The sequence below is a fragment of the Taudactylus pleione genome, unplaced genomic scaffold (genome assembly GCF_031769625.1).
Source record: "Taudactylus pleione unplaced genomic scaffold, aTauple2 ptg000128l, whole genome shotgun sequence".
NCBI lineage: Eukaryota > Metazoa > Chordata > Amphibia > Anura > Myobatrachidae > Taudactylus > Taudactylus pleione.
This window is the reverse complement of record NW_028284530.1, coordinates 4740241-4766138: the sequence shown is the minus strand read 5'-3', so window position 1 is coordinate 4766138 and position 25898 is coordinate 4740241. Positions and strand designations below refer to the sequence as shown.

General features: G+C 48.5%; 1 pseudogene; it reads right to left on the bottom strand.

Moving 5' to 3' along the window:
* Positions 1-25125: 25125 nt before the first annotated feature.
* On the bottom strand, positions 25126-25244 carry LOC148523756 (5S ribosomal RNA; annotated as a pseudogene).
* Positions 25245-25898: the final 654 nt, after the last annotated feature.

Here is a 25898-nt window from a genome sequence, read left to right as displayed (position 1 = left end):
TTGTTCAATCCCTTGAATTAAAACTGCACTTCATTTGAATCTCTATTGTTAAATATCAGATCCATTATGGTGGTGTACAGAGCCAATATTATGAAAATTGTGTCAGTGTCCAAATATATATAGACCTAACTATGGGGCACATTCAATTGGGGGGCGAGGTTTAGCAAGGTAAAAAGCCTTGCGCCCAATTTTGGATTACCACGGGTGTGCAAGCTCCCGAAACCCGTGGTATCCAATTAAAAAAAAGTGGTTGCGGGGTTTTTAGCTCTGAAAACCCCACGCCACGTAAAAAAAATGTAAAAAAAATTTCTGCACTTACCTGCTGTCACAATCCTGGCTAGTTTTTACCTTTTGTGACTTACCTCTGCCAGCTGCTCCATGGATCTGTGTTTTGTAATTCTCCTGGGACATCTGCTCTGGCTGAATCATGCTGGCTGTGACATCTCTGTGTGTGCAGACTGCTCTCCTTCCCAAACTGATTAATCACCTGGACCCTGCTCTGTCTGTGAGCATAGCTAGTCTTAATTGGAATCACAGGTGTGGTCCTGATTCTCAAGGGCTGCAGAGATGATTACTACCTCTGCATGTTGTGCCTTGCTCCACTCAGAATGCCACTGCCAGACCACCTGTCTGTATCCACCAATCGCTGCCAGACTCTAGGTATATAGATCCTCCTCTAATAGCACTCAGTGCTTGAACATCTCGTTACGTTCCATGGTGTACAACTTGTGCTATAGCTGTACCTCTGAGTACCAGTATGTCCCAGGCTCCTGCTGGTGCCTAGACCAGTGCTATCCGTAAGCCTGCTGCGTTCAGCTATCCACGCTACCAGCCTCTCACCTACGGCTCACAGGCCGCTCCAAGTAGCTTCCACGCTACCAGCTTCTCCACACGGCTCCCAGGCCGCACCAAGTAGCTTCCATGCTACCATCTCTCACCCACGGCTCCCAGGCCGCACCAAGTAGCTTCCACGCTACCATCTCTCACCTACGGCTCCCAAGCCGCTCCAAGTAGCTTCCACGCTACCAGCATCTACCCACGGTTATCCAGCCGCTCCACGTAGCCACCCAGCTACCAGCGTCTACCCACGGCTATCCAGCTGCTCCACGTAGCCACCCAGCTACCAGCGTCTACCCACGGCTATCCAGCCGCTCCACGTAGCTACCCAGATACCAGCGTCTACCCACAGCTATCCAGCAGCTCCACGTAGCCACCCAGCTACCAGCATCTACCCACGGTTATCCAGCCGCTCCACGTAGCCACCCAGCTACCAGCGTCCACCCACGGTTATCCAGCCGCTCCACGTAGCCACCCAGCTACCAGCGTCCACCCACGGCTATCCAGCCACTCCACGTAGCCACCCAGCTACCAGCGTCTACCCACTGCTATCCAGCCGCTCCACGTAGCCATCCAGCTACCAGCGTCTACCCACTGCTATCCAGCCGCTCCACGTAGCCACCCAGCTACCAGCATCCACCCACGGCTATCCAGCCGCTCCACGTAGCCACCCAGCTACCAGCATCTACCCACGGCTATCCAGCCACTCCACGTAGCTACCCAGCTACCAGCGTCTACCCATGGCTATCCAGCCACTCCACGTAGCCACCCAGCTACCAGCGTCTACTCACGGCTATCCGGCCACTCCACGTAGCCACCCAGCTACCAGCGTCCACCCACGGCTATCCAGCTGCTCCACGTAGCCACCCAGCTACCAGCGTCTACCCACGGCTATCCAGCCGCTCCACGTAGCCACCCAGGTACAAGCGTCGACCCACGGCTATCCAGCTGCTCCACATAGCCACCCAGCTTCCAGCGTCTACCCACGGCTTCCCAAGCCACAACAAGTAGCTTCCATGCTACCATCCATCTGCAAGCCCATCTACTAGAAACCCGACCAGCTCAGTCAGCCTTCCTGCCAGTCCCAGTCCGGTTCCTCCAAGTCCACTCACCTCACGGCTCATTAGCTGCACCAAATAGCTTCCATGCTACCATCCATCTGCAAGATCATCTACTGGTACCCCGACCAGCTCAGTCAGCCTACATGCCGATCCCAGTCCGGTCCCTCCAAGTTCCTTCTGGTCTCACTCCAACGTTGCTAGTTTCCAGTTCCAGTCACTCATCACCAAAGGCAGTTCTCACTGCTACCCAATTCCTATATTAAAAGAGCTATTCATGTTCCCCATGGTTCCAGTCCAGCCGGCCTCCAGTGATTCCAGTTCATCACCTGAGACAGGTAACTCACTAACACCAACTGTGACAGTATGTTCAAGCCTAACGATGGTGGCGGATCAAGCACCTAATCCTGGATCAAGTGCTTTCCATAACCTAATCACTCGTTTGGATTCACAGGTGGCGGTACAGCATCAAGTACTACAGCTTCTGCAAATTCTGACTAACCGGCTAGATGATACCCAAATCTTACCTGAACCGCTAACAACTTTCCAACAACTGCTGGAACAGCTACAGGCTCTACTCAGCAAAATCTTTCAGATCATTCCTGAATTTCTTAGAGCTACCTCTGTCTCAACTAAAAACTCTGTGTTGGAATCTCTAAGAACCAAACATTCTTCCATGCCAAGTAAAGTGAGACATCAAAGTTACCCGCGCTCCAAGCTCTCTGTGGCTGAACGCCAGCGGCGTAAAGATTTACATCTCTGTCGCTATTGTGGAGCTTCTGACCACTTTATCAAAGGCTGTCCCCTTTTGCAATTCCAGCAGTATAACAATGTGTCAACTTCTGAATGCCTGTTCCGGTCCCGTCCCGGATTTTGCCTGTTCCGGTCCCAGCCCGGATTCTGCCTGTTCCGGTAGGGGACTCCAGTTCTCAACCCCAGGAGGGTCCTCAAGTCTCGTAACCCAAGAAGGGGTTTTGAGTCACTCACAACCAGGAGGAAGTCTCTGTCCTCGCATCCCAAAAGGGGGGTTTATGTTCCATACCCCAAAAGGAAAAGTCGAGTCAGCTTCCCCAGAAGGGGATTTTGGGTCCCATACTCCAACACGGAGTGTCAAGTTCTGTACTCCAGGAGGGGACCTTAAGTCTCTCACCCCAGGAGAGGGTTACAAGAATTGTGCCCCAGGAGGGGGTCTCAAGTCTCGCACCCCTGGAAGGGGTCTCAAGTCTCGCACCAAAGGAAGGGATCTCAAGTCTCACACCCCAGGAAGGGGTCTCAAGTCTCGTGCCCCAGGAGGGGGTTTCAAGTCTCGCACCACAGGAGGGGGTTTCAAGTCTCACACCCCAGGAGGGGGTCTTAAGTCTCGCACCCCAGGAGGGGGTCTCAAGTCTCATACCCCAGGATGGGGTTTCTAGTGCTATTCCCCAGGAGGGGAATTCAAGTGCCTCATTCCAGAAGGGGATCTCAAGTCTCGTACCCCAGGAGGGGGTTTCAAGTCTCGCACCCCAGGAGGGGGTCTCCAGTCTCGCACCCCAGGAGGGGGTCTCAAGTCTCGCACCCAAGGAGGGGGTCTCAAGTCTCGCACCCCAGGAAAGGGTCTCAAGTCTCACACCCAAGGAGGGGGTCTCAAGTCGCGCACCCCAGGAGGGAGTCTCATGCCTCAGGAAGGGGTTTCAAGTTCCAGTTATCAGGGAGAAGTGTCTTGTACTACAAAATCTGATCATGGTTCCTGTTCAACGTCTCCTGCTAATATCGTTCCAGAGGATGACAGTTTCTGTAGTCTGTTCTCAGCCTCGATTGTTGAAGCTGCTGTCTCTGGCTGCTCAGGACTCCTTCCAGTTCCTTTAGTTAGTCCAAGTACCGAACAGCTGTCAACTTCAGTTGTTTTGACTCCTCATCAATTGGAGCATCCTCAAGTCTCTTCCAGCTCTGCACCTGAATGTGCTCCACAATCCTCGAACACACAAACTTCATCGGATACTCCAGGATGCATATATTTTGATGGGGACTTATCGCAATACTTTGCATTACTGGAGCAATATGCTGCAATCATGGAAGCAGATCCAGCTTGTGGTATCACTCCTACCAACTTTACTAAGTACCTTCTCTCTTCCTTTAGAGGTAAGGCATTGGACTGGGCCAATCCTTTCATCGAGTCTAAAGATCCTGTGCTTCTAAAAATAAGGACTTTCAGTGAAGCTGTTATTAAAGAATTTGGTCTTAAACCTGTCAAACGCAATTCTAGTGAAATTCTCAGTTCTAAAAATCGCTCCAAGCAGTCTGTCGGTTATAATAAGGAATCATCCTCTGCTGAGTCCTCCACTTCCCTGAAATCCGAACAAGGTCAAGTTTTCAAGGGCCAACATGCTGAATTCGAAGCATCCAAGGAGAGTGGCACTATAGAATCGGCATCCCTGTACATGAGATGTGCGCCCACCTCCTTGTCCTCTTCATACTGCGGTACCTCCCAAAACACCATCAAAATTGGTTATATTTCGCTTAGTTCCTCCCAGGAGTCCTATCAATGTTCAAGTCCTACTAAACCTTCGATTTTACCTTTAGATACTGACTCGAAGTCTGAACTCGATCCTGCATATGATAATTCTCCATTCCCTGAAAACCATCTGCCATTTGACCCTGTCCTTTCCAGTCATGTATTTCCACAGGAGTTACCAGAGATCCCATGTCCGTTGATTGGCACAAAACGTTCTCGCAGCAGAAAGAAGAATCGACGAAGGTCTTGAACCATCCCCTTTGAAGATTTTCCACTCCTGGTATCCCAAATAATGTAAGAATTAAGAAGATGTCTAAAGAGATGTTTCTAGAGTGATGGTGTCCCTATGTTTGAAGCTCCTGTAATGTCATGTTTGGAAGAAAGTTTTTCAGTTTCCTGGGTGTCTCATTTTTTCATGATCTCCTATGTATTTATTTGGGTGTTCAGAGTCCACCCATAAAGAGGGGGTACTGTCACAATCCTGGCTAGTTTTTACCTTTTGTGACTTACCTCTGCCAGCTGCTCCATGGATCTGTGTTTTGTAATTCTCCTGGGACATCTGCTCTGGCTGAATCATGCTGGCTGTGACATCTCTGTATGTGCAGACTGCTCTCCTTCCCAAACTGATTAATCACTTGGACCCTGCTCTGTCTGTGAGCATTGCTAGTCTTAATTGGAATCACAGGTGTGGTCCTGATTCTCAAGGGCTGCAGAGATGATTACTCCCTCTGCATGTTGTGCCTTGCTCCACTCAGAATGCCACTGCCAGACCACCTGTCTGTATCCACCAATCGCTGACAGACTCTAGGTATATAGATCCTCCTCTAATAGCACTCAGTGCTTGAACATCTCGTTATGTTCCGTGGTGTACAACTTGTGCTATAGCTGTACCTCTGAGTACCAGTATGTCCCAGGCTCCTGCTGGTGCCTAGACCAGAGCTATCCGTAAGCCTGCTGCGTTCAGCTATCCACGCTACCAGCCTCTCACCTACGGCTTTCAGGCCGCTCCAAGTAGCTTCCACGCTACCAGCTTCTCCACACGGCTCCCAGGCCGCACCAAGTAGCTTCCATGCTACCATCTCTCACCCACGGCTCCCAGGCCGCACCAAGTAGCTTCCATGCTACCATCTCTCACCTACGGCTCCCAAGTCGCTCCAAGTAGCTTCCACGCTACCATTTCTCACCTACGGCTCCCAAGTCGCTCCAAGTAGCTTCCACGCTACCAGCTTCTCCCACGGCTATCCAGCCGCTCCACGTAGCCACCAAGCTACCAGCGTCTACCCACGGCTATCCAGCCGCTCCACGTAGCCACCCAGCTACCAGCGTTGTGATGTTCTGGGTTGTTTGTGGACCCGGGGTGGTAGCAGGAGCGATCACAGAAGCAGATTTGAAAATAAAACTAGAATTTTTAATAAGCGCTTGAGTAGACATATAATGGCAGTAAATAAAAGTCCAGGAATATATAAATGTGCACAAGAGTTCTGTGGCAGGAGTAAAAGGGTTAATGTCCAAGTAGAAACAATTAGAGCTGTCCAGGTGTGCAGGTAGTGAAACTGAAAATAATCAAACCAGGTATGCAGGTAGTGAACTGAAAATAAACAAGCCAGGTATACAGGTAGTGAACTGAAGCGCAGGATGTCAGCAGGCTCAGGCACTCAGGTATGGGCAAGGGTGATGGAGGAAGCGGGGTAGTCCAGTGGGAGCTAGGAGCTGACAGGCAGACTGGCAGACAGTGAATTCACAGGAACAGGAAAGCACAGAGAACTCCCTCTCAGCTAGGCTGAGATACACATTGCACTGGCAAAGAAGGAAGGCACTGACCCTTCCTAAATACCCCATGCCGTGCTGTTACTGGCCGGAGGGAACATGTGACTCACCAGGATTGGCCAGCCGCATCACATGGCCAGAAGGCAAGATGGCGGCGCCCATGCCAAACGGAACGGAGACGCCGCCAGGCCTCACCAGCGCAGAGTGACAACAGGGCCGTACAACAACGCGCGTAGCATAAGCCCCCCGCCAGACACCAGCTCCGCCACCAGACAGCCCGCGCCACAACGACCTCACAGGTAACACCCGTCTAGCACCATGCTGAAATACCCTGGCCGTGACAAGCGTATACCCACGGCTATCCAGCCGCTCCACGTAGCCACCCAGCTACCAGCGTCTACCCACAGCTATCCAGCCGCTCCATGTAGCTACCCAGCTACCAGCGTCTACCCACGGCTATCCAGCCGCTCCACGTAGCCACCCAGCTACCAGTGTCTACCTACAGTTATCCAGCCGCTCCACGTAGCCACCCAGCTACCAGCATCTACTCACGGCTATCTGGCCACTCCACGTAGCCACCCAGCTACCAGCGTCCACCCACGGCTATCCAGCCGCTCCACGTAGCCACCCAGCTACCAGCGTCTACCCACGGCTATCCAGCCGCTCCTCGTAGCCACCCAGCTACCAGCGTCTACCCACGGCTATCCAGCTGCTCCACGTAGCCACCCAGCTATCAGCGTCCACCCACGGCTATCCAGCCGCTCCACGTAGCCACCCAGCTACCAGCATCTACCCACGGCTATTCAGCCACTTCACGTAGCCACCCAGCTACCAGCGTCTACCCACGGCTATACAGCCGCTCCACGTAGCTACCAGCTACCAGCGTCTACTCACGGCTATCCAGCCACTCCACGTAGCCACCCAGCTACCAAAGTCTACCCACAGCTTCCCAAGCCACAACAAGTAGCTTCCACGCTACCATCCATCTGCAAGCCCATCTACTAGAAACCCGACCAGCTCAATCAGCCTTCCTGCCGGTCCCAGTCCGGTTCCTCCAAGTCCACTCTTCTCACGGCTCATTAGCTGCACCAAGTAGCTTCCGTGCTACCATCCATCTGCAAACTCATCTACTGGTACCCCGACCAGCTCAGTCAGCCTACCTGCCGATCCCAGTCCGGTCCCTCCAAGTTCCTTCTGGTCTCACTCCAACGTTGCTAGTTTCCAGTTCCAGTCACTCATCACCAAAGGCAGTTCTCACTGCTACCCAATTCCTATATTGAAAGAGCTATTCATGTTCCCCATGGTTCCAGTCCAGCTGGCCTCCAGTGATTCCAGTTCATCACCTGAGACAGGTAACTCACTAACACCAACTGTGACACCTGCCCAGTGGTCTCCGGTGGTCTCCATGGCTCCTGGTGGCTTTCCCCTCTATCTTCTCACTAGATAGGAGGCTCAAGGGGCAGGTGAGAGGGGCAAGGGCTGCTGGGAGATGTAGTTCTCCGCCCATTCCGGGGGGCACATAGACACTGTGGGGGCCACACACACCAGGAGTCACACACACAACACTTATACACACTAGAGATGAGCGGTTCGGATTCTGTGGAATCCGAACCGCTCCAAACATTGGGGATCAGAGTCTACTCGAACCCTGTTCGGGTGTTCCCGTCTGACTCGGACCTCCGAGGCCAAACAGCAGCCTCCTGATTTCGGATTCTCGCAAGAGAATCCGATGTCAGGGCCCCATTAGTGTAGGGCAGACCGCAGTGATAGCGGTCTGCCCTACACAGAAACAAACACACAGCCGCCTGCGGCAATTGTGTGTTTGTTATAGCAGCCAATGAGAGTCACACAGACTCTCATTTGCTGCTGCACGGAGGGAGCCGGGTGGAGCTCATTCATAAGCTCCATCTTCCGGCTCCCTCCTTAGCAGGTGACAGAGCAGAATGGACAGCAGCCGGAGCGGGATTCAGGTAAGTTTTTTAAAAAAAATTTATATGTGTGTGTGTGTGTGTGTAAGGGGGTGCTGCTGGGGGCATACTACTGGGGGCAGCACTGCTACTGGGGGCACTGCTACTGGGGGCATACTACTGGGGGCACTACTAATGGGGGGCATACTACTAATGGGGGCATACTACTGGGGGCACTGCTAATGAGGGCATACTACTGGGGGCACTGCTAATGGGGGCATACTACTGGGGGGCATACTACTAGTGGGGGCACAGCTACTGGGGGGCTTACTACTGGGGGCACTGCTATTGGGGACATACTACTGGGGGCACTACTACTGGGGACACTGCATAGGGGGCCCTACTACTAAGGGGACTGCATAGGGGGCACCACTACTAAGGGCATTGTGTAAGGGACACCACTGCTGGGGGCATTGTGTAAAGGACACTATTGCTGTGGGCATTGTATAAGTGGCACTACTACTGTGGGCATTGTATAAGGGGCAGGGTTGTCTTAACAGCAGTGTGGGCCCTGGGCAAAGCAATGCACTGGGGCCCCTACCCATCCATTCACGGGAAGAAAATGTAAATGGTCAATAAAATTAAACTCTCCTGCATGCCCATCAGACCTACCACACATGCAGAAAGACTCTGTCTGAAGCTGGCAGATGAAGTGAAACTGGGACTGAGATGAATACTCATCACCGGGAAGGATGGAGTGGGGGAGGTTAGATCAGAATACAGTGCATCGGCGGCTGGCTTATAAAAATATCACAAATTTACCAACTGGCTGGGCTGCAGGGGGGCGGGTTGGTGGGCCCCTACAAGCTTCGGGCCCTTGGGCAACTGCCCAACAAGCCCAATGAAAGAGATGGCCCTGATAAGGGGCATTACTACTGTGGGCTTTGTGTATAAGGGTCACTACTGTGGGCATTGTGTAAAAGGGTCACTACTGTGGGCATTGTGTAAAAGGGTCACTACTGTGGGCATTGTGTAAAAGGGTCACTACTTTGGGCATTGTGTAAAAGGGTCACTACTTTGGGTATTGTGTAAAAGGGTCACTACTTTGGGCATTGTGTAAAAGGGTCACTACTGTGGGCATTGTGTAAAAGGAGCACTACTGTGTCGTAACATAAATAATTGACAGTACTTTATGGTGTAATGTGAATCAAGGGCACTAGGGGCCTGATTCAGAACCACTCGCAAGCGTACAGCGCTCGCAAGCGGGTCAATGGTCCCTGACTATGCATGTGCCGCCTCCAGCATGCACATGCACGAGACCCGTACTGCGACGGCAGCTCCGTCGCAACGGGTCTCGCTACAAGACGGGGCGGCTGTCGATGTTGATTGACAGCTTGCCCCGTTTTGTAGGCAGGGAGGGGGGGTGGCTGCACAAACGTAGGCATTCCCTTATGAACGCCTGGTGTTTGTGGGCTGCCCTACTGATATTACTCGTGATGTCAGTAGTGGACTTCCTGCTCTATTAGATCAGGAAGTCCTCTCGGGCTTGTGAGAGCTGAGACCCTACTGCAGGGTCTCCTCGCAAGCCCGATGGCCCGCCCTGATTCAGAGCGAGTGCTCGCAAACAGCGAGCGCCTCTGAATCAGGGGCACTCGCTCTGAATCAGGGCGGGCGCAGGTTTTTTTTAGGAGCGGCCTCCTGGCCGCTCACATAGCTGTGGGTGACCACCCACAGCTATAGCGAGTGGCCATGATGATGGTCGCGATGGTCTTGCGACAAGACCCTTGTGGTAGGGTCTCGTGGCCGCAAGCCCCAGAGAGTTTCGGCTCTAACAGAGCCAGAAGCTCTCCCACTGACATCACTGGTGATGTCAGTGGGGCCGCCCCAAAATGGGAAGCGTTCCGCTGGGAACGCCTCCATTTGGCCGGCCACCCCCCTGGCCCACCCACCAAACGGGGCGAGCTGTCACTCACCATCGACAGCTCGTCCCCTTTGGTGCGAAACCCGGAGCGACGGAGCACCCAGAGCTAGCCAGGACTCGCGCATGCGCACGACGGAGTGGGCAAACATCGACCCGGTTGCGAGCACTCAGCGCTTACGACCAGGTCTGAATCAGGCCCTATTTGTGGTGTAATATGAATAAGATTGTGCACTGTGACTCCTTGGGCCGTAGCCACCTGTGTATACAAGTACTGTGATTCTGCTGGCCGTACCCCGCTGGGTGGGTGCACTACTTTTCATTTCTGCCACTGCTGTGTGGTAATGTTTCATAGATGTGCTTTAAACTGTGGTGTCTGTGTTGCTGTGCCGCTGCTTTGTCACTTAGTAACCAGTCAGCTCACTGCAACCTTTGGCCAATATTGGTGAAAACAATACTATAAGCTATGAGGTGGGCTAAATTGACTGGAAATTAATGTTATCGAGGTTAATAATACTGTAGGAAGAGAAAAAAAAAACAATTTATGTGATTTTAGCTTTTTCTGTCAATTTTAAAAAAAAAATCCAAACCCAAATCCAGTCACCGCAGTTTGGCAAATACAAATCCAAAGCCGGACGACGAATTAGAACCAAATCCAAATCCAGCAAAAATGGTCCAGCGCACATCCCTGATACCCCTTTTCCACTTAAATTCCGGGTCTGACCCGGAGTTGGAACAAGGGCCCTCATTCAGAGCCACTCGCTAGCGGCAGTACGCTCGTTCCGAGCGATGTTCGCACATCTGCGCATGCGTACGGTTTTTAGTACGCATGCGCGAACCAGTCAGTGCGGCCGAAAATCGTTGGTACGCAATATAGCGAGGGCCTGCTATTTTGAGTGACAGAATGAGGCGTATGTGGGTGGTAACAGGGGAAGGTGCTTGAAAACGGGGAGTGGAGATCCGAACGCAGGCGTGCTTAAAGGTCAAAACGGGCGTTTTAAGGGAGTGCATAATTAACAAAGCAGCGTCATTGACCACGTCACTTGGTTTTTTTAAACTCAGAACTGCTCGCAAAATAGCGGTTGAAAACACCAACCACAAGAATAGCGAGCAGTTCATACGCTGTACGATGTACTCGATTAATCTAATAAATAGCGGACATGACGTATGGTGCGTGTGGCCAGGGGGCGTTTTTATCAAATAAACGAGCGTATGTTTTGCTCGCTCGTTCAGACTTAGAGGTGGGAACAGACTGCAATTTGCGAACGGATCATTTGAATAGCCACCCCTTGTTTTTGAACGAACAACCGCAAATAGCGAACGGCTCTGAATCAGGCCCAAAGTTCCTATCCGGATCAGACCCGGAATTTTGCCGGCGCTGACTCGGGATATTCCCGAGTCAGCGCCGCTCACATCGCAGTCGGGTCTGCATAGACCCGGCTTTTGCGGAGTGAAAGTGGACGCTTGGAGATGACGTCATCTCCAAGCGCCACTGAAGCCGGACCAATCGGCCAGCTAGTAGCGCACTCCAGGTCATCGTGACCCGGAGTGCGCTGTTCCCATAGCAGGGTTTCACGGGCTACACCCGTGTTAAACCCTGCTAGTTACCTGGGTTGGATTGCCAGGTCACTCGACCCGGCGATCCAACCCTCTGCCCTTTTACACCAGGGAGCTGCCCGGGTTAACCCTTCAAAAACCCAGGTTTTAGCTCCGGTGTAAAAGGGGTATGATACACACACACACGCACTTACTCATACACACTTACAAACACTCACACCACACACACTGACATACTCACCCTGCTGCAGAAGACCCAGCTTCCGGGGGGTGCCACCGGGGTCCCAGAGCAAGTCCTGCTGATTTTGCATAAAATTAACGATTTCAGAAAAAAATCACACTTGCTCAGGAGGTGTGAGAAAAAAACACTCCCAGAGCACAAAAAAAGAAAAAATATGCACCTAATTGAATAGCAAAAATCCTGCACCTGCAGGAAAACCTCGCTTGAATATGCCACTATATGTTGGGGCCATTTTTTTATGGCCTTGTATTGTAGTAGAGTATTGTATTTGTAAAATAGAGACAACCAATGTAGGGACTGACAGAGCAGAGCAGTAGTAGAAGAAAGTTTTGCAGTGAAAATTAGTATAGGACTGTGGCCCTCATTCAGAGGCTGTCGGAGGATGCAAGCGGTCGCTCAGAAACTGGGCGGCCGCTTGCATCCTGACCGGCCGCCTCTGTTTCGGTCGTTAGGCTGTGGGTTTACACCCACAGCTCTAACGATGGCTAGGGTGATGGTCGCGATGGTCATAGACCATCGCGACCATCGGGGCTTACGACGAGACCCTAGGGTAGGGTCTCACTTGTCGTAAGCCCCGGAGAGCTTCTGGCTCTGTCAGAGCCAGAAGCTCTCCACTGACATCACTAGTGATGTCAGTGGGGCCTCCCCCAAACGGCAGGCGTTCCCATGGGAACGCCTCCGTTTGGGCTGCCACCCCCCCGGCCCGCCTTCCAAAGGGGGCGAGCTGTCAATCAACATTGACAGCTCGCCCCCTTTGGAAAGAGACCCGCTACGACCGGCGCTGTCGGTCGTAGCGGGTCTCACGCATGCGCACGAAGGAGCCGGCTCCCTCGTGCGCATGCGCCCTGGACAAACATCGAGGCGGCCGTGCGGTCGTAGACCGTACGGCCGCCTCTGAATGAAGCCCGGTGTCCTGAAGACCTAGACAATGTAACATTTGTATGAGTAGAGAGTGTTCAACACCATCAAATGCAGCAGCAAGGCTCAGGAGAGGTAGACACTGTTGCGTCTGTTGGCTGAGTTGTGGCTGCGATAATATGCAAATACTAGTATCAGCCTTTCCCTGGTGCAATATCCTGAGTGGGTGTGGTAAGTATTACAAAGCCCGACAGCGGCTGCCCGGCAAGGGTGAAAATCCTGATCGTCCTAAGGTAAGTATCGCTAACCTAATTCCCTACCCTAACCCTCCCTTAGGAGTGCCTAACCCTAACCTCCCCCCAAGTGCCTAACCCTAATCCCACCTGTAAGTGCCTAAACCTAACCCCCCTTCCCCACTGCCTAAACCTAAGTCTCCCAGGGGGGTGCCTAACCCTAATATCTCCCCGAGGGTGCCTAGCCCTAACCCCCCCTTCCCCTAGCCTAACCCTCCCAGGGGGGTGCCTAACCTAACCCTCCGCCCGAAGCTGCCCGGAACCCGGCTTACCTTCGTTCGGTATGCCGGGCGTCGGTCTTTCGGTGTCTGGTTAATGACAGGCGGCGAGTTTTCGATGCTTGTCATTAGTACCACGCCGGGATTACAGCGTCTGGAAGCCGGCGGTCAGGATTTAGACCATCGGATTCCGGACTACATCCCTCCTGGGTCTCAATAAGCAAGCCCTGAAATGCCCACTTTCAGCATCTCTGCACATTGTAACACTGCCGGTGATTCATGACACTCCACCATTGGCACACCATCACGTGCACCATTGACATCTGCACTGGCTGTATGGCAGGTGCAGTTTCTCTGTCTGACCATGGCCTTGGTGCCTGTGGCTCTGCATCTCAGAATGCAACCACTTTTACTGAAACACCTGCTGCAGTACCATAACACGCCCATGAGACAGACTTTTTTTTTTGCGTTCGCTTCAGGCAACCTTCCAGTCACCACCCAGGAAAGGGATGTAGTCACGATGCCAGCGGACGGGATGCCGGACGTTGATATACCGACGCTGGAATCCCGAAGAGGATGAAGATGCCGACATTGCTATCCCGAACAGGATGAGGATACCGTCGTCGGCATCCCGACTGCCGGCATTCTGAAGTTTGTGGCTATGAGGCTTAGCGGGGATGGGGAGAATAGCGTTAGGCACCCATGGGGGGAGATTAGGGTCCACCGGGCATCCATACACATTCCCCCAGGAACGCCCATCACTTTACTGCCCCATCTCTCATGCCATCTGTCCCAATCGTATTGTGCGTGCGCTCTGTGTAATGCATGCGTCGTAGGGATTTTCAGAATTTTTTGCACATTCGCACTTGCAAATGATCTCTCAACAATGTGAACATCAGCTTTGCGTTCAAATGGTGTGCACCTTTGAATAAGGCCCTATGTCACTCTGGTCCTTCATATTATTATAAGTAGGTGTAACTTACAAAAGAGAAATACCATCAGTCAATATCTACACCAATATGAGAGTGATATATACAGTCTTATGTGTGTGAATAAAAAACACATACATTTTTTTTATATTTAGGTTAAGATTTATAAATGTTAGAAATTAATTAGCGTGGGAAATGGATAACGTTCATGTGATATGAAACGCATTCCACTGTATCGCACACAAAGGAGTAAGGCCCTGATTCAGAGCCGGACGCAAGTGGCCGTTCGTACGTTCGGCGTACGTAAAAAAATATTTAAATTCAAGCACTCGCTCGTATTTTCGAACGCAGCCAAACATCCTCCCCAAACTCAAGCGACCCCTCCTCTAACTAACGAGCGTGCCAAATAGCGAGCGTACATCCCCGAAGTGGCTTGAAGGGAACGCACGCACTAGTACTACCCGGAAGTTGGACTGTCAGATTTCGATTAACTGCTCGTTTATTCTGCCTACCTCCCTCAATCGTATCATGCCAATCAATATATCAATTAGCTTAATTGTTTTTTTTTTTTTTTTTTTAACACAATGCAATAAACTTTATTCATGTCCGTGTTTGTGTTTACCCGCAGAATACGTACGGCTTACACATTCGCTTTTAATTGTCAAAATACATGTTAGCCCCAATTAAATAATTGTTCTATTTGTTTTTCTACCCGCATATTTCTCGGAGTTCATTTCTTTATTTAAATTTGCTTACGTATGTCACTGCATCAAGCCTATCATAAGTCTCAAGAGATTTCTGGCCCTGTCGAACACATGACTCATACACTAACCAATAGAATTGGTCCTGTTAATTACCCAAATACATTAGCCAATCAAAATTTTTTGGGGCACTTTATTAAAAATGATTTTTATTAAAAACACCATTGCCATCATGAGAGCCTCCGCATTCACCAGGCGCGAGCTGCTGGTGCTAACGGAGGTCATGGATAGGCGGATCACCAGCCAGCCTCCACCCATCACCAACCGCGAAAAGCGTTCCGCATATGCGGAGGTACGGGCCCGTCTGCGCTCCTTCGGCTCACGCCGCCAGATCGGGCAGCTGGAGCGCAGGTGGTCGGACCTGCAACGGCGGACGCCCCGCTTGCTGACATGCTTTCGCATGCAGATCACCGAAAGTAAGTTTTATGGACTGTGGTTTTCATGTTTGTCTTTGTGGCCTTAACTGCGTGTGCATGTTTTCCCTGTATTTCATATTTATTCATTGTACTCATATCTGCATGGCCATGTTTTCCCTGTATTTCATATTTATTCATTGTACTCATATCTGCATGGCCATGTTTTCCCTGTATTTCATATTTATTCATTGTACTCATATCTGCATGGCCATGTTTTCCCTGTATTTCATATTTATTCATTGTACTCATATCTGCATGGCCATGTTTTCCCTGTATTTCATATTTATTCATTGTACTCATATCTGCATGGTTCGTTTTTTTGGGGGGGGATTCGAAAATGTTGTTTTTCGCGGATTTGTGTTGAAACTAACCACAATTTGTTTCACATCTTTTAGGGGCCCAGCGAAGACTACGCCGTCATCGTCCGGCCAGACAGAGCTCACGGCCACTCTCCCCAACCCCCAGCCAACACTCCACTACCACTAATTCCCCTATTCCCCACTCCTCCCCAGCCTTCCAAGACCCTCAGGCAGAAATTTCGGGGCTCCTTCCCCTCCGTCCCAATTCCCCCTCTCCTCCAACCACCCCTCTTAGAATTACCCCCTCCTCGGAGTCGGTAATTACCCCACCCCGATCTTTGGGGAATGGAGGCACCTCCGAGGAGGACGATGGAGGGCCTTCCGGAGCTGGCGTTGTATCTTCCGGTATGTTTTTCTTTGTGATTTTTTATCGACACAAACTGTTTGTATGTAATCATGTGTGGTTCCTTTTTTGGGGGTTTTTGGCTACACTTTTGTGTATTTTGCCGATTGCCTTTACCTGTTACTGCTGATTTCAACATACACATATCACACCTGTCAGAATTTGTACATTGCCCTTGTATTTTTGGCCTACACCATTTTTGTTTGATGTGTTTTAATGGTGTAATTATGTTTTTTTGTTTTTTTTAAATTTTTTGGGGGTTTTGGTTTTGGCTTGTTTTTTAATGTGGTTTCAGTATTGTTGTATTAATCCCCACACTTTTCTCACCCACAGAGGAACAGAGGCATTGGGCAGAATTATCCGCCTGTGTGGCCCGGATGCGCCACAATATAATCGGTGTGCTGGTGGTCCTTGACCATATGTCGGTCCTCCTTAGGGATTAGTTTTTTTTTTTTTTGCCCATTTTATAAATAAAGTGTTATTTTCTAAGTAACGTTCTGGCTCATTCGTTTTTTCGAAATCACAGATTTTTTACCCTGACATAAGTAGACTGTTCCTGCAAGGATTACCAATTTTTGACACTAAGATTGTGTGTTGTATTTTTATGTAAAACAGCCACAAGAAACACCTAACAGTAACAATCTCATTTCCCTTTTTTGGTGTAGTCACAATTAGATATTACTACATTTTACAGGTTCCTAGTTGGGGTGCAAGCTGCTTAGGCCAATCTTACAAAGCCAAATGATTGTACAGGATTCCTTTGGGTGTTGGTTTGGACCCTGAAAACATATTACATTTTAGCTCAACTGGCGTCAGTACTGGATTACCCCTTAGTCAAATGTAACGTGTGTGAACCTGGTTACACTTGCTTGTTACGCTCCAAAAAAGGTACAACATTTCACTCTCAAAACATTTATTCACAACATAACTGAAAAATCAAAGTGGTCACTCACAAAAAAAACACACAGTGATAATCACAAATACAACACATACCAACAAAACCAAATAAAAAAACAACAAATCAAGAACTGGTTGACGAAGGACCATGCCAACATGATTCCACAAATATGGCTTTGCAATATGGGTTCCATAATATATCCCCAAAATGTCCACATACAGGTTTTTTAAGGGTAGCAGGAAGTAGTCATCGTTGGAGTGCCAAAGATTATGTGAAAAAACAGAAGATGGAGAAAATAAAAATAAATAATTAGATGTTCTTAAACAAACCCTACCACATTAGGTATAAACACTGTTGTTTTGTCAATAATTACCTAAAAAATCTGGCCACCACATCATCGCGTATGGCCTCCCCACATACTGACAGCCGTGCTGGAGGCTGAAGTGGTATGTGAGTACCATCCACAACCCCTATGATGTGTGGGAAGCCAGCTATTTGGTAAAAATTGGCCTTGGCCACACTAAGGGCACCCATATCCAAAGGCATTTGAATAAAATGATGGAGGTGCTTGAAAAGTGCCTCCATCACTGCCCTCAGGATCCGGGAAAAGGAGGATTGTGATATGCCCGCCACTATTCCCACCGTTGTTTGGAACGATCCTGAGGCACAGAAATGTAACACCGCCATAATTTGCGTAAGTGGTGGTATTGCTGTAGGACTGTCAATTTGCCGCTCAAGATCACTCTCTATTAATGAGAGAGTGTCTATGATGGTTTTGGGAGGAAGAGGGTAGCATCTTAAAACCTCATCATCGGGCATTCCAAAAAGGGTGACACGTGTTCGAAATATCTGGGGCCTTGCACGCCTACGATGCCTATGCCTGGGACGAGATTGAGGTTGGGCGGCTTCCGGGAGCAGGGCCAGAACAATCCGACCCATATCAACCTGAAATGGCAAGATTTGAATGTCAGGCTTTTTAACCCCCCCAAAAATAAAAATTTTTACTTAGCTTGAAGATACCATCCATTGATGCTTACATGCCAGGGTATTGTCATGATATGTGGAAACTGGAAATAATCACAACATAAATATACATCATTTTATGCTGGCCATTTCTGTTTCAACAATTTAAGCAAGACAAAACATAAAAGGGGAGACACACACATTTGGGCAAAGAGCAAAACAACGTTGCGCACACTACGTCAAATTGAGGCCAAATGTAAGCAACAAATGCTACCGAGAAAACACTAACAATTTTAAGGGATGAATAAGCATTTCACAAAGCGCTAATTAGTTCGCAAATACAAGTCACAATAGTAAGTAGTAAAAATGCGCTAATTAGTTCGCAAATACAAGTCACAATAGTAAGTAGTAAAAATGCGCTAATTAGTTTGCAAATACAAGTTATAAAAACGCACCTAAAAACCAAAAAATAAAATAAAAACTTCGGATTGAGAAAATCAAAGGTTACATGTGTAAGGCCAACCAAAGTTGCGTAAAGACAAACAAGAACATTTACAAAACAATTTAACAAATGAACTTACCAAGAGATAATATATAAGAATCCGGATCAAAAGGTCTTTGGGGCAGAGCCAAAATAAAACCTAAGAGAGATTAAATGACGCCCAAAAAAAATTTGAAAAATCTTAAACAGAAGGAGACACAAATTGAACCAAAGTTTGACTTCCCAAAACTTACCACAACTGGAAACAGCCAAAAAAATTAGAAACGATAAAAAGCGAACGGAACTAAAAAAACGAATATATCCAAAAAAAATACTTCCAAAATCGAAAACTCCTACACCAGCCAACAATCAACTCCAACAAACGTAACCTCCAACATTCAAAAAACGCCACCTCGATTCGAGATGCCCCAAGCCATAAATAGTGTTTAGTTTCCCGCACAAATTAAGGAGGGAACATAGGAACGCACAATCAATGATGCGGCCGAAAAATAAGGTTGCATGTATAAATACGTCACGAGCCAAACCAAACATTCTGGTGTACTTCTTGTTTGGAGCTCAGACATGGCTACAGACCAGGGAAACAATGGACAACAGTCTGGCGTTAAGTATTTCAGGCATTTTGACTCAATGATTAATTAGAAACATAATATTGTGCAAGTTGTGAAGTTGACAATTCTCCAAATTTACACAAATAGGTGAGGAGGATGACATGGAAGAGGCTGCTGGGCCCAGTATTCCGGGCAAACCTGCCAAATAGAAAAGGCAGCCACAATTCACAAGAAAGGAGATGGTGGTTTTGATTCAGAAGTGTGTGGACATCCTGTCACAGGCAGACAGTAATATGAGTGCAAGCCAGAAGTGGAGAATGTGGGAAGAGGTAGCCGTGGATGTCAATAGGGTGGGTGATTATGTCCGTCTAGCCCGGGATGTCAAACGGCGGTAAGTAAACACTTGCCCCCCCTAAAACCAAAACACATTTTAAACAAAAGGATAATGGTTCCAATTTCATCCCACAGATGGGCCGACTTCAAATATCGCCTGAAGCAAAAACTGGCGGATAGGGCTAGGCATGCAAGGGGGACAGGTGGGGGTCCCACCCCTGTGTCATTGGAGTTGACTGATTTAGAAGAGCTGGCACAGGGGTGTGTGCAGCCTGTGGAGGTGTTTGGCATGTCCAACATGGATACGGACATGCCAGACTTTGCGGCTCCTCATGTTGTCCCAGGTAAATATTGTGATGTCACCAACTCTGAAATGTTATTGTGCCAATATGTAGATTCTAATGTGAGTCTTTTCTCATTTTTCCAACAGAGACACAGGCGGATGAGTCTGCTCCAGAGGGGAGCCTTGGCCACAGAATTTCTGCTGGCTCTGCAGGGGAGGAACCAGTACATCCGGCTGAGGACCCTGCAGAAGCCAGTCCAGGGCAATCCCCCTCGCAGGCAGTGTCCCTCCTCACAGAACTCAATTTTAAATCGGATTTCCATACGGAGATTCTGCAGAGGATGGACGCCAGTCTGGTACGGGTGGCTGAGGCCCTGGAGCAAAATGCTGCGGCCAACGTGACCATTGGTCAGGCCCTGGCGGAAAATACCAGGGCCAACATCCGCATCGCCACTGCCCTGGAGCAGCTCGTTCACCAGCACATGGTGGAGCCGACCTCCCTTCCTGCCGGAACATCAGGATCCTCCACCTCTGGCACAACATCAGCCAATCCTCCAAATGTGCCTAGCCCTGTGCCTAGTCCAGAGGCCACAACATCTGCCTCTGGACAGGCCAGCCCGATGACATCCCGGACCCGGTCTGGCGCCCTCCCTCCCCCAGCCAAACGGCCGAAAAAACGGTGACAACATTGGCTACTTTTCCCACACTCCTTCTGTGCTTGCCTCATATTCCTTTCTGGCCAAAACCTCCCTCTCCTTTCTTGTGAATTGATTTTATTTTTTGCATTTACGTTTACCAAAAATTTATTGTTTGCACAATTAATCAATATTGTGGAATGAACACTGCCAAAAATGTTTTGGTTAAATATGTGCATTTATTTTTTGGGGGATACCAATAAATTTACATCAAATGTACGACTTTGTATTCTGACATTATTGTAAAAATGGGTTACATTTAATCCGGGCCCACAAGCCAACAACGTTCAACCACAAAATTTACACATTGGAAAAAAAGGGCTCGTTAAGGAACGTTTAAAACATTACCTAAGGAGGAAAATCACCTTGCAAACACAAAATGAGGCACCAAACCTAAACATGATGACATTATTGTTACAATAGTCCAAAAACAACACATTGCGGCCAAAATACACCCCCACAAATGTACGCTAATTGATTGTGTAATCCAGACATTAGCAGCTATGATTTCCACCTGCGTTCGGTTTTGTGCTATCCCAAAAAACTGCTTCCCAAACACATACCAAGCCGGTTTTCAATCAAACACTAATTGATTTTCTGACAAGCCGTGATTAATCGATGCTACATCGTGGAGTGCCGGGACGGAGGAAAAGGCCATCGCCACTGTGCTCGAGTTATCCAGCCCCTAAGCTGTGCGAGCATTTTGAAGGGAAAGAGGATCATCCAGTGACGTATGAGTTGGTACGAACACATTTGACGTTCACATTTGTTAATGTATGTACGCCCAAAAAACGCCTCGCCACGCCTGCGTTTTTCCATCTCCTCCCCCGTCAACACCCAAAAACGCCCTGTTCTGTCAATCACATTTGATATGTCACTTCCTGTACGCTATTTGACGAACGAGACAAAATAAGCTCGCAATCTGCCGTACGCACATGCGCAGTGTAACACCGACGCATGCGCGGTTAGTCAACATCGGAACGCAACGAGCGTACTGCTGGTAACGAGCGGCTCTGAATGAGGCCCTAAGTACTGTATGTCTGAAATGTACTTTGTAGGTTTGTCTTGTTGACTTATTGTTTGGGGATGACTAGTAAATACTCATTTCTTACAATAATGGGGCACACATTTCTTTCAGTCATAATACAATATTTGCTGCGCACTTCTTCCTAAATCAACTTTGTTTGCCTACATATGATAAATGATGTGAACGTTCTTGCTCTGCAGCAAGGCTTGGACTGGCCCACAGGGATACAGGGGAAATCCCTGGTGGGCCCCACTGCCTGAGGACCCCACCCTCTCCTCTAGGTGTAATTTTCCAGACTGTGCAATGAATTCTACATTGTTACACTATTAGAGGGTCAGTTACTCGGTCGAGCAGGACCACTAATAAATCGGTTCTTGGTTTGCTTCTATAGAAACTACAAGAAAATTTGCCTAATAGTTAGTCAAGCTACTGTGGTGGACTTACGCATGGGACCCAATCACTGCATTCCCCCGGTTGGCCCTTTATGCTCCAGTCCTACACTGTCAGTAGCTCATTAATATGCACAGTTTGTTTAAACAAAATAAATGCATCTTTTATGGCAAGTTCCAATAAACTTAGTCATTTTTAGTTATCTAATAACTGAAATATACTACTAGCAAAAGAAAGCCAGCCATTGCTCAGTGTGTAACATTGTTTACTAAACTAAAAGGTCTCCATGCAAGCATGTCTTTCCTTCAAATTTCTATGTACAGCTTTTCAATTATGTTAGTCTGTGTGCAAGTTTAGTAGGAGGAAGATCTGCCAGGTGCAAGTCTCTGGCATTAGTGCATCCAGACCACGCATAAGCAGATTGCTAGCAATTGTTAGTAGTTTCGGATGCCCACTTCATAATGCTATAAAGCAGGATCACATCAAACAGTAGTAGGTCATTACCAGTGATATCTGGGCCTGATTCAGAGCTGAACGCTCTGACCAGAGCGCTCGCTCTGAATCAGGGCCCTCCTACCTGTTTGTGGGGCGCCCTCATGGACGCTCGCATAGCTGTGGGTTACCACCCACAGCTATAGCGAGCGTCCATGATGATGGTCGCGATGGTCAAGACCATCGCGACCATCGGGCTTGCGACGAGACCCTGCGGTAGGGTCTCGGTGACCGCAAGCCCTGGAGTGATTTTGGCTCTATCAGAGCCAAAATCACTCCCACTGACATCACTAGTGATGTCAGTGGGGCCGGACCCAGACGGTAGGCGTTCCCATGGGAACGCCTCCGTCTGGCAGCCACGCCCCCGGCATGCCCACCAAAGGGGGCGTGCTGTCAGTCACCAATGACAGCACGCCCCCTTTAGTGCGAGACCCCGAGCGACGTATTTCTCGTCGCTCGCCGGGTCTCGCGCATGCGCACGACGGAGCTCCCTCCATCGTGCGCATGCACATTCGCCCAACATCAACCCGCTTGCGAGCGACCTTCGCTCGCAAGCGGCTCTGAATGACCCCCTCTGTCTCATTAGTGCACACCATGCACCTGTCATGGTTATCTGTTCACCATATATAGATGTGCGTTTTGACTTCCCTCTTTGAAAGAAAAAAGTCCAAAATACATACAGTACATACACAACATAATAGTGAGTGCCGGCGGCAATAGAGCAGACTCCTAGTGCCCAACAGTAACAGAGGCAGCACAGAGCATACCTCTAACAGATGGCGCTGGCGGGGTGACTGCGGCTGTGACCCCATGTTGCAGTGCCCTGGGCAATAGCCCTACCAGCCCGCCCATCCTTTGAACCACACTTGCCCTGTCACCAGTGCTGCGCTCTGCTCCCTTGTCTCCTTCTCCCATTCAGTGACTCTGACTTTGTTTGCTTGGCCATATAGTACAAGACACTGGGCAATTAACAGACTCACTTATGTATGCTCTTGCTAGCTTTAGTGAGTTGCCCTATCCCTGCCCCTGCAACATATCCTACCCAGTCTGTGGTGTGTTGTTTGATATTTTTGCTATGAACTTATGCTATGATGGGCCAGTGCATGTTGTATTTATACCCTGATACCCTGTTCACTATGTATACCTAGTATGGCGCTGTTTACACTTTTGTGGTGCCTTATAATTAAAAGTTAATAATACTAAATGGGTGTAATTTTTTCCTTGGGAAAGACCCTTCCCATCCAAAAAAAAATACTGGTTAAACTACTCATAAGTCATAAAAAAAACTTTTTTTCCTCCTCATGTGTGGTTCACATTCCAAACTTACTAAACACCTACTTTTTAGTGTACCAATGCACAACACTCTCCTCTCCAAGTTTATGCTCATTAAAATAGTCTCAGCTACACAACACAGACATGCACCTCTCTTATGTGCTGTAAATAAAGTACAATTTTCTGCCAAGATCATCAGACTCAGGGACCTATTTATCAATGAGTTTTATCATTCACAACGAGTGATAAAACTTGTTGCGTATGATAAATGGTGCTCCAGCCAATCAGCTCCCAACTGTCATCTGTTTGAAAGATGACAGTTGGTAGCTGATGGCTGGAGCACCAATTATCATACGCAACAAGTTTTATCACTCGTGAATGATAAAACTCGATGATAAATGAGGCCCCAAGTGTACCATTGTTTTTTTCCTTGATGTATTTATTTGTCCACACAAAGTCCACAAACAATATTTTTTTTTCTGGCTCAAGTTGCCCTTCTGGCTCTGGATAGCAAATATTTGTTTTCAGACTTTGGGGTAAATTTACTAAAGTGAAGAGTTTTAGAAGTGAGGTTGCCCATAGCAAACAATCAGATTCTACTTAACATTTAACTAGCACCTTCTAGAAGATAATAGCAAGAATCTGATTAGTTGCTATGGGCAACATCACTTTTAAAACTGACTTAAAAAAAACTCTCACTTTAGTAAATTTACCTCTTTGAGTGATCAATAATTTGAGTGATAAATAATTTTCTCTTCAAACAACTGCTTCACAAACTACTGACTGAATATCATCTTTGATTCTTAAATTCCTCATATAAAATTATTCTGTCATGTAGATTGAAAAGGGTGCAGTCCAAAAGAAATATCCTGGCCTTGGATGTACAGGCTTTCCATGTTAATTGAGTCCACTTGCAATGAGTTAGGAGCACAAACACATTCCACTGTGATCCTCCACTTCCTTGCCCAGCTGCTGGGTTGCTATGGATGCCTCCTAGAAACATACTTGCCTACTTTTGAAAACTAATTTCAGGTTGATTGTAGTTGGTAGTAGAATGTGAAACGCGGCGCGCTGTTAATGGGATGTGTAATGCTCTGCTCAAAGGGCATGTCTAACTCCACCTGTGGGCATATCTGCTGCCATTCAGGGTGTATCCTGCACTGAATAAGGATGCGGGAGGATAGGGAAGTATGCCCCTTACACACACAGGACCTCATTCAGACCCAGTCGCAAGCGCTGTGCGCTTGCAACCGGGTCGATGTTTTGGACCTGTGCACGCGCAGCGGCCGCACTGCGCGTGCACAAGCCCCGGAGTGAGAGACAAACTCTCTCACTCCGGAGCTCACTACAAAAGGTCCGGCTGTCGATGTTGATCGACAGCTCGGCCCGTTTTGTAGGCGTGGCGGGAGGGTGGCTACACAAACAGAGGCGTTCCTGATGGAACGCTTGCCGTTTTGTGGGCGGCCCCACTGACATCAGCAGTGATGTCAGTGGAGAGTTTCCTGCTCGATCAGAGCAGGAAGCTCCCTGGGGCTTGCGGTTGCCGAGACCCAACCTTAGGTCTTGACCATCGCGACCATCACCCTGGTCGGTCGCTGAGCGACCACCATACTTTTTGTTTAAATACCCTAATAACCTGGTCGTATGTCCAATGATAACTAATATCTGGAATATGATAATCCCTAAATGATTATAGAAACCATAATTATGATACTGAATTAACTCTCTGCTGTGTTGCCAAACCGTCCCAATCCACCTCCAATATTAATAACCTACAGCACCTGGTATTCCCAAGTGGTCTCCCATCTAGGTACTGGCCAGGCACATTACTGCATAGCTTCCAAGATCAGACGAGATTGGGCATATCCAGTATGGTATGATTGTAGTTAATTGCCTGGGTGGGGGATGTGAATGCCCAGATATACACAATGCAGAAGTGTTTGTAGGACTAACTCATCAGAGGAGTCCACTTTATTAAATAATACACAGTATCAACAAAAGTATTGCATGAGCGTAGTTTAATTGTATTAAAACAACTTGTCACATATATTACATCACAGCATAGTCAAGTTGGTTGTCTCGCTGTTCTTTATAGTTTAAAGCAGTGGTCCTCAAACTCGGTCCTCAGGACCCCACACAGATCACGTTTTCCAGGTCACCTAGCAGGAGCACAGGTGTATTCATTACTCACTGACACACTTTAAAAGATCCACAGGTGGAGCTAATATCTCACTTGTTATCCTGTGAGGAGACCTACAAAACATGCACTATTTGGGGTCCTGAGGACCGAGTTTGAGAACCTGTGGTTTAGACAGCTCAATTCTTCTGCTGTTATGATTCTGGTGTTGAGCCGTGCTTTGAGACAAACTTTTCTTTAGATTGCTGCCTGCCCTGACCATTAATTAACACTTTGACTTCCCTTTGGATCTCTGGATTCCCACATGCCTTGACCTTAACTATGGACTTTCACTACTCTTTGAATCACTAACATTTGCTTGTCAGCTTAGACATGTGAGTGAATGGTGACTATATTTTAGAGGTT